At 38.3% G+C, this 13,439-nt stretch overlaps 2 long non-coding RNA genes across 3 annotated transcripts in view; one reads left to right on the forward strand and one right to left on the reverse strand.

Moving 5' to 3' along the window:
* Nucleotides 1–9,606, forward strand: part of LOC142056357 (uncharacterized) — a 61,073-nt gene extending 51,467 nt beyond the window's left edge. Inside the window, exons 4-6 of the long non-coding RNA XR_012660305.1 lie at nucleotides 6,456–6,517; nucleotides 7,022–7,134; nucleotides 9,042–9,606. This is a non-coding gene — a long non-coding RNA (uncharacterized LOC142056357). The remainder of the gene's footprint in view (nucleotides 1–6,455; nucleotides 6,518–7,021; nucleotides 7,135–9,041) is intronic.
* Nucleotides 1–13,439, reverse strand: part of LOC142056356 (uncharacterized) — a 161,097-nt gene that overhangs the window by 82,972 nt on the left and 64,686 nt on the right. The window lies entirely within an intron of this gene.

Raw genomic sequence — 13,439 nt, forward strand, 5'->3', positions numbered from 1 at the left:
GACAAACTCCTTGCTGATCCTTTCAAGCGAAGTTTGAGTTTACTCAAATCCTTGCTGGAACAAGACAGAATTTTTTTTCCTACATACATGAGACTAAAGTATGAAAATTTTGGACTCAGACTGAGAGCTTGTGTGCAAATCTTTTCTTCATTTAGGTCTTTGCAGAGGAGACAAGGTGCACTGCCAGCAGGCTGTTTTGTTCAAATGATACGCAAAATACTTGGCTGTACACTAGATAAATATCTGTAGAACATAAGGAAACTGGAATTTATGTGCAGGTCAACTCAAATCTTCATTTGGTAAGCAAAGGAACTGTGTCTAATTTATCTCTGGAAATGCTCTTCACATAAAGAGATGACACTTTGTACCTTCTACATTTCTGTTCTATAGCTTCATTGTTACGACCACACAAAACATCTGAATATTTCCAGTGCAGATTAAAACAAATTATTTTGGAATTTGAGGAGCCCTAGAAGTCCAGTTTCACTGTTCTCTGATAGGAGATTTGTCTCCAAGGCATATTGCGTAAGACACTCATCATCTCTTCATCCATGCAGTAAGGAGGTGGCTTGTTCAGTATTCCCTCCATTTTGATTTACAGCTGAACTCTTCCTTACACAGAAAAGAACAGTCATTCCTGCCAGGTTAATGGGACAGAAACCTCTATTAATAAACAATTTTGGTAGCATTTAAATAAACTTATTAGTTAATTCTGCCAGTGAAAGGCAAGGAGGGAGCCAAAGGCCAGGAAAAAGGTTGCAGAACTAGAAAATTGAAGTCTCATCTCAAATATTTGTATTTTTCTATAGCACAATTTTATTTCCTATGGTAGGAGGGAGAGGTTTCAGCAGGCCATTGAATGTATCTCTAACTGTCCAGAAAAAGCAAACAATTTTTTTCAAAACAAAGTCGTATTGGGAAAAAAATAGACTACAGAGCATGCTTTATTTTATTAGTATGATAAATTCTTCATGATATGAAACACAAGCCCTGTGTCTTCATCCAGCTGTTCGTCATCTGATAGCAACTTGCAGCATACATTTTGTATTATTTGGGTGTGGACACTTTTTGATACTCAAGGGTGCATCCACATATTTAGTTCATACCAGCACTGCATTTTTAAAGTAAATCTCCTAATTGCTCCCACTTACTGTTTATGTATCACAGAAGAGTCTTGGAGCACACAAATGGTTTCCTTCTAAATGAAATGAAAGCTGAAAGCTGAAGATGGACCCTAGAAACCACCTAATAGGCTCTGACCACAATTGGCTGTTCAGTCCACAGGATCTTGCCTAAAGCCAAACCCTTTGAGAATTGCATAGTATGGACATTTAGGTCTTGATGCCAACCAGCGCTATTAGGCCACAAGATTAGCTAATACAAGTGTGGTCTAAGTGCATCCCTGTAGGGTTTTGCGGATCTGGAGGTTAGCCACCAGCACCTGTAGACTCACTAAGATGCTTTTGACACATCCAGAAACAGAACTTCAGATGCAACAAGAAATTTAGTAACAAAGTATTCAGGACTCAGAAAGCACATATTTCTCACAGGCTTGGCAGCAGCTGAGCACAGAATGACACAAACAAGAAAAATATTTTAGGTATTTAAACCACAATCGGGTCACCAGTGTTCACAGTTGGGCAGGTTAGGGGTCTTTCAATCTTTTTTTTATTTTGTCTGAAGAGCCCCCAGTAATCCCTGTGCATCATAAAAGAAGTCTCAGCACTTAAATAAGGATGTTTTTTCTCCTGCAGTAGACAAGCACCAAAATTAAATACTGAGCTCCATGCTTTGACTCTAAAAATTCCTCCACGCGTACATATGTGACCCTGCATCACCGCATGGAGCTGTTATTTGAGATACTAGAGGTGTGTATTAGCACACCACTGTGCACAGACCGATTAATCCTGCTCCTCAGGCAACTGCCCAGCCAAAGTGGAACACCTCTCCTATGAGGAAAAGCTGAGAGAGTTGGGGTTTTTCAGCCTGGAGAAAAGAAGGCCTTGGGGAGACCTTATTGCAGCCTTTCAGTGCTGAAAGCGGGCTTGCAAGAAAGATGGGGATAGACTTTTAGTAGGCCCTATTGCGATAGGACAAGGAGTAATGGTTCTAACCTAAAAGAGGGTAGATTTAGACTGGATATAAGGAAGAAGTTTTTACAATGAGGGTGGTGAAACACTGGCTCAGGTTGCCCAGAGAGGTGGCAGATGCCCCATGCCTGGAAACGTTCAAGGTGAGGTCGGACAGGGCTCTGAGCAACCTGATCTAGTTGGGGATGTCCCTGCTCACTGCAGGGGGGTTGGACTAGATGGCCTTTAAAGGTCCCTTCCAACCCAAACTACTATATGATCCTATGATTCTGTAAGTGGCACATCCTACTGACACCACTTTCTTCCTTCCAGTACCACCAGCTCAGCATCACATTTAACAGCAGAGATGCAGCTTCCATAAAACAGGACTTTGGCCTTGTTTGACTGAATGTGATAACAAAAACTCACCAAAAGGGGGAAAAATAAAACACCAGGCAATAGTGGACATGTTCACATTACTTTGTAAAAAAATCATTGCAGCCTGCTCCACACACCACCTCTTCCAAGTGTATTATTTACATCTGCTTTTTCAGTTCTCTGAGGTGGACCTGCATAATTCAATCACCACAATTCTGATGTGTCAAAAAGACCAATCCCATGCCACGACAGAAACACTATATACCTATGCAAGCATAACTGGCAGTAGCTGGCTGCTAAGACCTGGTCATGCCCATCACACCCCAGACTTCCACCAAGGCACCAGCTGAGGAGAGCCAGACCTCCTTCCAGCGTCTCTCAGGTGAGCTGGCACTCCTCCTCTGCAATAACTTTCACAAGTAAATTAAGACAGGGCTGATTTAGTCAACAGCAGCCTGTTAACACTTTCTGAGCCAATGTGGAGTTTGTATTCCTCATCAGAGAATGTTTTCCACTGTGTTTCACGCCTTTGTTATAAAGCTGCTAAGATTTGCTGTACTGCGGACAACCTACTCTGTAACTACACCATCATCCTTTTTTACAGTTGTAGCCCTCTCTGTACACCCTCTCTGAATCAATACCTAGTAAATTCAGAATAAAGGAAAGCCCATATATTTTTGAATCTGCTTCCTAGGTCAGATGACCACTTCCCATCAAAAGCGGTGAGTGCTTTCTGCTGTCTTCAATGACAAGATGTGTGAACTGCCACCTTCTTGCTAGAAAATCTGTTTCTTCCATGTAGCGTATTACATATTTTAAACTTTGAATGCTATTAATGACTTCAGCCAAAAAAAAAAAAAAAAAAAAAAGAGATAAAAGGATCCCAGATATTTCTTGCACCTTGTTTTTACTTGTAACTCTGGCAACCTGGCATCAAAGTTAACAATAGGGACACTTAAAAAATGCTATGGTTTATCTTCATTACAAAAGTACAAATATGAACCTCTTTATGAACCTCTTTTTCAGCAATGCAGTTTCCACGGTGACCATGCAATATCATCAGTTGTTTGTCATGTGGTGGTGTAAGACACCCACTTTTTCTTGCTGATGTCAAAACAACAAAGGAAAACCGAGAAATCCTGGCATGCATTGTTACATATTCTTAAATATAGACGTGAAAACAGATATCATTATTTTATTCAGTATAATCCTTCAATCCTCTGACAGAGAAATGTCATGGATAGATATACAGCCTGATATCAAAGTTATTTTATATGCCTTCTGCTATGAGCTTCAATAAGGACGTTAGCACAAGCATTGGACGCAGTACTAGGTATATTCCCATTACCCCATTTCCAAGGCTTGTCCTCCGGAAATCTGATCACTGTAATTCTGGCAGTGCCCGACAACCCCAGGCAGAAGGAGGACAAACTGTTCCACCCTGTACCAACCAGTTACTGATCAGCCCCATCTCCCCAAAGCTACCAAATGTACTTCACTAAGTTTTTTTGTAGATCTAACCTCAGCCTCATTCCATGTAAATAAAAATCATATATCTTGCCTGAACCAAAGTGGAATCATCCAGGATTTGGGTTTTTTGAATGGAGCTCCAGCCAATGCCATTAGTTTATACATGAAAAGTGAATTTGCTGTCTCTGACTAACAGTTTTGCTAGACTGAAAACATTACATTTTAACTAGCAAGCACTCATGGGATTCATATTTGCAGATATATTTGATTAATAAATGGAAGCATAAAGTAAGTCTCATATTTCATCCTTGTTCACAGGAAGCTTATTTTCATAGGAGCAAACAATGTCAGTCTTATATGAAACAATTGACAGCCATTTCTAGCAGGCTGGATTTAGTCTTAATTTGCATTGTACTTTAAACAATGCTCCAGAAATGGAGCAGTCTAACTAACTGTGGATGTAAACCACCCAATTTTATATCCTTGCCTCTGAAGAGGCATACTGTTTGCTTTTGGATCTATTATCTGCTGGGTTGGGGGGGCAGTTAAGTCCAAAAATAACTGTAGGGAAATTAAAATCCTATGTTGCTCTGTCAGCTACTTCTATTATTACATCTAATTATCGTGAGAACCTTTCCTCACTTCTCACCAGTAATTTTTTCACTTAAATAACTTGTCATAATAGCTGTCATCAAAGCTCTTCTTTGATTCAACTATAGTTATTTTAAATTCCCTAAATGACACTTGGAACTTTCTTGAGACAAGTTTTACACTGACATATCCACTGCGCAACTCTGTCAAAGTTAAAGCAAAACCTGACTCCCTGAAGCAAATTTTTTGCTGAAACTGATTGTATTCAAATGCTTTATGCTATGAAGAGTGTAGGAAATTCAAGTTTTAGCACTAGACTTAGATGTGAAATCAGCAGACAAAATGCATTTGCCCTAACATATAAATTTTTAATTGCTATTAGTGTATTTTCTTTATTGTATATTACCCTGACTTTTCAAGTTCCTTATATGATAAAGCAAAAGTTACGAAATAATGGAGAAATATATCAGAGAAAATGTAGGTATAAATTATGGGTGCTCTTTGCTGTTTTAATGAAGAATTTTTTCCTTTACCTATTGAATTCTGTTAATGAGGCAGTACCCTTCAAACTGATTATAAATATTTTCCTTGCATGCCCCAATGAATCATAGGATTAAACTTTATATTTTTGTATATAAGCACAAATTTCACTCCATGCATAACAAATTCATTCTTTTTTTCTGTTCTATAAATAATTCATTTGATATGTTCACCTCCTAATTTAAAGCTATGTGAATTTACATATAAATGGTCAAAAGTCATCATGAAGTCCTAGTGCCAAACAATAGAAAACATTAGACTCACAGATTTGCATAGATGTTAGCGAGTTAAACCTGAGTCTAGGTAAGCTGTTTCATTTACATTACTGTTTTAACGTAATATAGAATCTTGAGACTTGATCATCTGAATAGCAAATGCTTGTAGCAGGTCAACAGCACACCTGTAGTTAACATTTGGTTGAGGCTAAGTAGATGTCACATGAAGGCTTTAAGGATTCATGTCAGATAACTAAATTGGATTTCATTCCTGAACCAAACTTAGCTAAAAGAAGAACCAGCTCTCTAGTAACAATATTTTTCACTTATTCCTATTTTGGTAAAAGATATGTATTTTGTCACCTACTTCATATACCAGCAGACTTGTGGAACTACTCAGCTGGTTAGTTTTGTTAGTTTTGCCTGATCTAATTTGATTTCTGTTGAAAGACAATAGCCCTCGGAATCAGGAGCTTGGCTTGAAAAAATCCAAGTTGCAGCAAGAATCAGGACAAAATTTCAGAAAACTTTCCATTGGATTTTCCATAAAGATTGAAGAGAGTAGTATAAATATCTTATATCCTCCAGTGTGTCCACCAGGCTTGAGCTTCTCTGGTCGTATATTATCTCTGGATTTGCCAAAAAAACTCAGCAAGTTGATTACATGGGTGGCACTTTGTTTTATCCTCAGCTCTTGTACATATACTGAGCATCCCCTAAAAACATCATTTCACAGGAGCTTATGGAATTAAATAGTTCTTAATATAATTGAGTCTTGATACTTTATTAAGAGATGAACAGTCACAAAAGCAGCAAATGAGGCAGTTAGAGATATGCTCCAGAAGAAGATTTGAGCTTTTTTGACTTTGAAAAGTTCCTGGATTTTATGCTGAATGACTATAATTAAATTTCTCAGACTATTTCTAATACCATAAAAGATAATACCAGGTAATAATGTATTCTTTATGTTGCAGTGTACTGTTGCTATAGAAGGAGTGTCCCACCTTCACAGTGCTTCCAGGAGGGCAAAACACAGTTGCACCAGGCCCCTTGTCTCTGTGTCCTGGTCATATATTCTTGCTCTCTCAGCTAGTCCTGAAGTATTGGGATATAATAATCAATTAGCTACAAAATACGCAGACCAATGATGACAGCTGTCTAGCAGAAGTAATAAGATTTTATATTCCCATAGTTACTTTCCAGCCATGTTTGTAAGAACCGTTTAAGCCTGACACATCAGAAGCAACCTAAAAGGTAGGTCCTTTGCTGTGTTTTTATAATCAGTTGCGTATTTATATATTTTCTCATCTTATGTCATCAGCAAGGCCTTATGTCACTCTCTAGCTACATATTACTAAATAAGTTTCAGTAAATTCTTTCTTTAAAATGCTGTACTAAACAACATCTTAAGAAAGCTTCTGGATAGTCTCACTTAGTCTGTCAAAAGGACTTATAAAGTTTACTTAACACTTTGTCGGGTTCTGATTATTTTTATGTGGGTTAAATGCTACTTATATATAATCATGTCATGTTTGAATAGCCGCAAGTGAAAAAGGCAGTTGTAGTCAAGATACAGTGTTTGCGAATCTTGAATAAACCATTTATACAACTTAAACGAAAGTGGAAATCAGCTCTGGCATTTTAGTGCCTTGCATGGAGATTTTTCTTTTTTAAGACAAATTATACTTTCGTAACTTCTCATAATCCAGAGTACAAGCAGCATATGAAATGAAATTTACTTTTTGTTATTATTTTCAGGTTTGTTCCATTAACATCCTTTATCAAAGGACCAAAATAACGACACTGGCTTTAGAAGATGGCAGTGCCTGTAGTCATGGCAACAGAAAACTTGGTGTATACTAGCCTCTCAGGTATTTACTGAGTTTGTCAGATTTTGTCAACATGCACTGAGTTACTTGCTGCCATAGCCACATTTTGTCAGTACCTAAGATGGTTAGGTTAGCACTAACTCAGCTACAGCCCCGTAAGCAGCCAAGGTGTACTGAAGTAAAAGCGTTGTCTCCTTCCAGGGTTCAGTCAGCTGTGCTGACTCTCCTGTGCACTCTGATGCTCGGGCAGAAAGTAATCTGCCTTAGATTTATTGAAGACAGGACATAGTTCAACCAGGAATGACTGTGTAGAGGGAAAAAAAAGACATTGCCCTCCAAAATACAAAATCTGTGGGCACCATTGCAGACCTCCCCTCTCCCACCCCAGAAGTGTTGAAATGACGCTAAGTTAAATGTTTGGAGACGGTCAAATGAAATACAGTATACCAATTCAAGTCAAACAACCTGAAAAGAAATGCACTGTTTTGATATTCCTGACAGACAAAGCAGTCTTTCTGAGCACATTTTCAATGTTGTGCTCTCTGGGTTTTCTTAAGAAGTATTACTTTTAACTGCTCAACAATATTTTAAATGATTTTAAGTTACATTGCTTATGTAGCTGATTGAACAGGAATGTACGCAAACATGCTTAGGCAAATGTTTTTTGCATTTGTCCCTTATGGTAAGACTCTTTCAGTAACTAGTCTGTGGGTGACTCCTCTCTTTTTCTGAGTTGTGTCTACTTACAACAATCAAAAGACGGGGTAGGAAAGAGAAATGCTGCAAGTCAAGAGGGTTGAACTTTTATGTTAATCCTTGAAACCTTCCTGCGCTGAACTCTAACACATAAATTCTAAAAACTTGGCAAAAGGGAACGTTTTTGACTTGATATCAGAAATAAAGCTGATCTTCCAGGAGCACTGGGGAGGAGTCATTACAACGTTAATGGTCATCAAGTATGGATTTGAGGAAGATCTTAAGGTCAGCCGTAGCTGTCAGTGTAAATAAAGATCAATGAGTTACTAGGCTAGGGGTCTTCTAACACAAGCCATATATTGACAGAGAATTAAGAATATGTCCCAAGTACTGCCCTTGCCCTTGCAACCCTAAATGGATACTAGCAGATTCCAAATTCCTTGCCCAGCCATATTTTCTTCTTTACATTTAGAATACAAGCAAATTACATTAATCATAGAAGTCCTATTTCCCAATGCTCATGCACATTGTCCATTAGCAGTATTACCAGAAGGTCTGCCAATCTTTTTTTTCATATTTCTATCCTTGAAGCCTGCTATGCAATTAGTCAATATCATTAAAGGCTGCAAATCACAGGAAAAATATTCTGAGTGTATATCATTTGATTTGTCACATTATCTCTAACATGCTATAGTGTTTCTCTCGCAGATTTTTTGTAATCTCTATCAAATTTTCTACAGATCTACTAAGTATGGTAGCTTGTCACAGACCCTTTAGCGTGTGCATTCCTGCTAAACTGGGCAATACTCCATAATCGTTCTCAAGCTCTGTCATCAGCACCCACTAATAGTAGCTGTGTGCACAGGAATGCACTTGGGGATGTTAAAATGTTCAAAATATACCTATATATTACATGGAAATGCATAAGTACACTGGTTTCCTAACCAAGTGATTTAAGGTGGTTTACCTTAAGAAAAAAAAATCATATTATGGACAGGTTCTTTATTGTAATCAGTGGCAAATACCCTAAACTAGCAGAATGGCTGAAGTTAAAAAAAAAAAAAGGCAGTCTTAAGTTCACTGGTATTTTTAGATATTTGTCAAACATTACGAAAGATTTCAGAAGTTTGACCCTTTGAAGCCCCCTCCGTCTACGCAAACTTGTAAGCCAGTTTTTCAGTTCACAGAAAACAACATTTTTCTCCTCTGTTTTGCTTGGCTTGAATTTCAGTTGGAACTTCTCTTTCCCACAGTGTACTCTGAAATGACAGCGAGAGAGATCAAGCATTTTCTTAATGGATGACGGAGTTAGCAGTAAAGGTCTATGACTTGCTAGTTTTCAGTCAGCAACCTCTTCAGTAGTGAATATGCTAATTCATCATTATGCTTTTCAAATCTGAAAATGCATTTACAGTGTACCCTCAGGAAGTCTGCCTTGGCCAATCTGCTAGCTATGCGTTAAAGCAGGATTAAGCACAACAACCTAACCTTTACTGTAGGACACCCAGCCAGCCCCTGCAGAAGAGGACAGAGAGGCACCCTGCACCACAGCAACTCACAAAATCTAATTGTCATCAGCTCTGTAGGTTTCAAAACAAACCAGTACAGTGGTTGGTTTATAAAATAAACTACTCTGAGGAAAAGTAATGATGTGATTCATGTTTAAAGCCTGCAAATAAGAGTAGCAAGTAATAAGACAGAGTGAAAAACCTCATGTTTCTTTAGCCTAAGTAGTCTGCTTGGGTCTGATGCAAATTTGTGCATCTCCTGAATAAAAGGCAAAACGGGAAAGACAACTTGCAGCTCTGCGAAATCTCCAAAAATCATGGCTTATATATGTATCCCAGGAAAGAAGGATCTGACTGCATCTTCACTGAACAGCAGTCTTCACTCTTCAACTGTGAGAGAGAATTCAACCACACAGTTTCTATTTTCTAGCATTGCTCTGGATAACACGTACTTTTGGCACTGTAGCTGCAGCACTATTAAAACCAAATTTATTTTTCTCATTTATAACTATAAATGGGCTTGGACTATCACCCAGCTATTAACCTTCAGAAAATGCCCTCTGACTTGATCATTGCTGTATGAATCTACAATGTAGAATCATAGAATGTAGATGATTATGCCTGTTTTCACTATCAATTGTGGTTATGACCTTTTTAATTTACTTAGGAAACAGTAATATAAATTCTTGACAGGTACTATAATCCATATTTCCCAAGCTGCTGTCAGCCATTCTGATAAGAGTTAACACTGTAGTTTACTAGAGTAGCAGCCAAGTTGATGCTTATGCGTAAGCACATAAGATAGAAAGCCAGTCCTGCGGGAAGATACGTGCTGTGCCCAGAGAAGCATTTTAGTGTGTTTATCTTTGAATACAAGAGCAACCTCATTATTTCTGTGAGCTGGCTCAGATGCTTAAAACCAAGTATATGTTGAACAAGTTGGCAGAACTGAAACCATAATGCTATGCACTTTGCTAGGCTGAGCCCAAAGGGCCTTTCGTCTCAAAAAACAATTACTGATCACACTGCAAGGTCAGCCACTCATTACTGTTACATGCTCAGTATCAGTCAGCTGCACAAAAATATCAAAAAGCATTTAGAATAAAGCTTTGCATAGAGATTATTTAATAATTCGTTGAAAAAGACTAGGCAGAAGTACTAAAAAGTTTGAGCCAAATTGTACCATTTTAAGTTTACATACAGCTTCCAGTGACTTCATATCTGCTGACTGCAGGGTAGCCACATGCTTCTGTCTGAAAGCAGAATTTGGCTTTCTGACAACTTAAAAAGAGAAAGAAGCCTTTCAAACCAGTTGGTGGATAAATACTTTGTACCAAAGGCTTTTGTATTTCAACCAAAATGAATCACCACACTTTCTGTTTAGACAATACTTTTTCAAATCAAGTCAGCCTTAGGAAAACCACAAAATCACATATTTGTGTTAAAGTACTTTTTTATTTTTTTTTCCAAAGAAGAAGAATTATAAACATCCATGACCTACATAGCTATTTTCAGCTAGACAGGAATTAATTATATTTACAGGGCACTTTACTAATTCATCTTTACATTGTGATAGCAGAAAGCCTCTTAATGGAATTGAGGCACTATAACAACTGTTTGAATATTTTATATATAAAACATATACGGATGGGATGTACTTACTTAGATGATCACGTCTGATTATAAACTACATTATTTACCCTCATTAGTATGGTTATACAGAAACTAACAACTAAAGAGGGCAGTCAGACCACGGGGTTGACCAATGGTTGATGAACTTCCATAGTTTTAAACATTACCAAACTCCCTGCTGTGATTTGGACCTGATCCGGCTAACCTTTTCCCAAACAGTTCAGCTGACAGCATGGGCCAGGGACTGTTCCCAGTGATCAGTCTGCATGGGATCACCATCTGAGGGTGAGAGAGTTCAGATGCGTGGATGTGAGTATGTATGTCTCAGGGACAGAGAAAACTCCATAGTCCATTAAAAATCACAGAAACACAGAATAATTTCAGTTTGAAGGGACCTCTGGGGGTCCAGCCCGCTGCTCATAGTAAGGCTAATTTCAGTTAGATCATTGCTCAAGCCCCTGTTCACTTGAGTTTTCAGTATGTCCAAAGATTAAGACTCTGCAACATCTCCAGACCAGCTGCTGCAGTGTTTGACCACCCTCACCGTGAAGATTTTTTTCTTTTCTTTAGTCAGAATTTCTCTTGATGCAGTTTTTTTTTTTTTTGTTATTTTGCCTCCTTTTGCTGTGCATGCTGTGAAGATTCTGGCTTCTTCTTCTCTGCAGCCTTCCATGAAATAGTGAAGACACCAACAAGACCCTCCTGAGCCTCCTCTTCTCCAGACTGAACAAATCTAGGTCTTTCAGCTTCTCCTCATGCATTATCTGCTCCAGCCTGCCAAACACTCTGATGGTTTTCCACTGGACTCACTCCAGTTTGTCGATGTCTTTGGAAGCACAAAAGTGGACAGGGTACATTGCAGAGTAAAAATTGCTCCCCCAGCCTAGTACCATTTGTTAACTTCCTGAGCGTGGTTTCCATGCTTTTTTGTGAGCAGCAAAGGTTAATGGTTCCCATGAGATATTGCCTTGGCAATTCCTCTGCAGCACCCTCAGTCTGGGCCTGTGACAAGCAACAGACTTGTTGAGATTACTAGTGTAAGGGTAAATTGACCCTCGCATAAGTGTTTTAGTACATATTCAAGATAATGATCTATATTAATTGCTCCTACAAAGTCTGGTTCAGGATATCCCAGCTGTTTTCCATAGAGACATGCTGGCACTAGGCTGGATACTAGATGCAATATCGCAACATTTCTATTGAAGCTAATCCAACTGGCATTTTAATGAAATCCTAGGATGAAAAGGGGTCTATATTAATACAAGCATCAATATTCCCTAATTTGATTTTATTACTCTCAGTATTCAAGGTCCTCCATTTATACATAACCCTGGCAATTCTAGATTGTACTGCAATGTGCAGTATAGACATAACCTTCAGCTAAGCCAACTGTATTCAGTGTGGCTAGAACCCGAAGAGCTTCCTTCTCCTACCAGATGGCATAGCTTTGGCTCATGACACAGAAATGAACTCATAGTTAGTCTTTAATGCATAAAAAAATGCATATGACTTCCATTTTGAAATCTGTTTGCTATCTGTTTTTTCAGCGCAGATAGTACTTCTGACAGCCCACTTTATAATTAATCCTGACATCTCTGATAGTCTGTTTCTACATGGAGAAATTGTGTTTTCTTGCTATGCTGGCATTTCACATCCCACTGAGTTCAGAACAAAGGTGGTTTTGCTGCGTTGCTTGAATGCTAAGCTTAGAGTACGAGATGACAAGGTGAATGTAAGCCTTTGATTAGGTGGATCCATTTTTAAGACATGATTGATACATAAAATCTGCATCAGATTCTTATAAAAAGAAGTCCTGCCCTGTTAAAATCCACAGTATTTCTTGGAGTGGTGCATTAAAAGTATAAGTACATACTGCTGTTGATAAGTTAACATTATGTGCTAGATAACACTAGTGTTAGCTCTCTTATAACCAGCACAAGACTGGTTATTAGATTTTTTTCTACTTCACCCGTATCTGGAGCATGTAATTTTGTTTCAAAGTGAAAAAAAATCAATCTCAGGACCTTTACCACAGCGAAGTGGTAAATTCCTGAAACTTGGAGGCTTTATTTGTACCCTCTTCTACTTCTGCATGCCCTCTACATGACAGCATCAGAAGAGTACAGGATATGGCTACCTGTATTTCTTTAGGATAGAGGACCAAGTAAGATGCAGAACCAGTTCCCTTTTTCACTCCAGCCAAGGGCAACTCAACACTAGCTGAAATGTCAGTTTATGAGCTTTAAAGCTTCTGTGCTCTAGCATGTAATACAAAGGAGTATTATATTGTCTGCCTCACAACATATCCACTAAATTATTTTATAATCCTTTTCCCACAGCTTTTCTGGAGTGCTCATAGAGGTTTGGTAGGTGATAGAGGTCTAATTTTATTCCTTTGAAGCCATGCTTATTTGTTGATTTTGTATGGTAATCAGGTAAGGTAGGTGTTGAGATTCAGCTTGAACTATAATTATGGTTCATTTAAATGATACTGAAGTAAGGCTTATCATC

Source organism: Phalacrocorax aristotelis, chromosome 4 (genome assembly GCF_949628215.1).
Source record: "Phalacrocorax aristotelis chromosome 4, bGulAri2.1, whole genome shotgun sequence".
Taxonomy (NCBI): domain Eukaryota; kingdom Metazoa; phylum Chordata; class Aves; order Suliformes; family Phalacrocoracidae; genus Phalacrocorax; species Phalacrocorax aristotelis.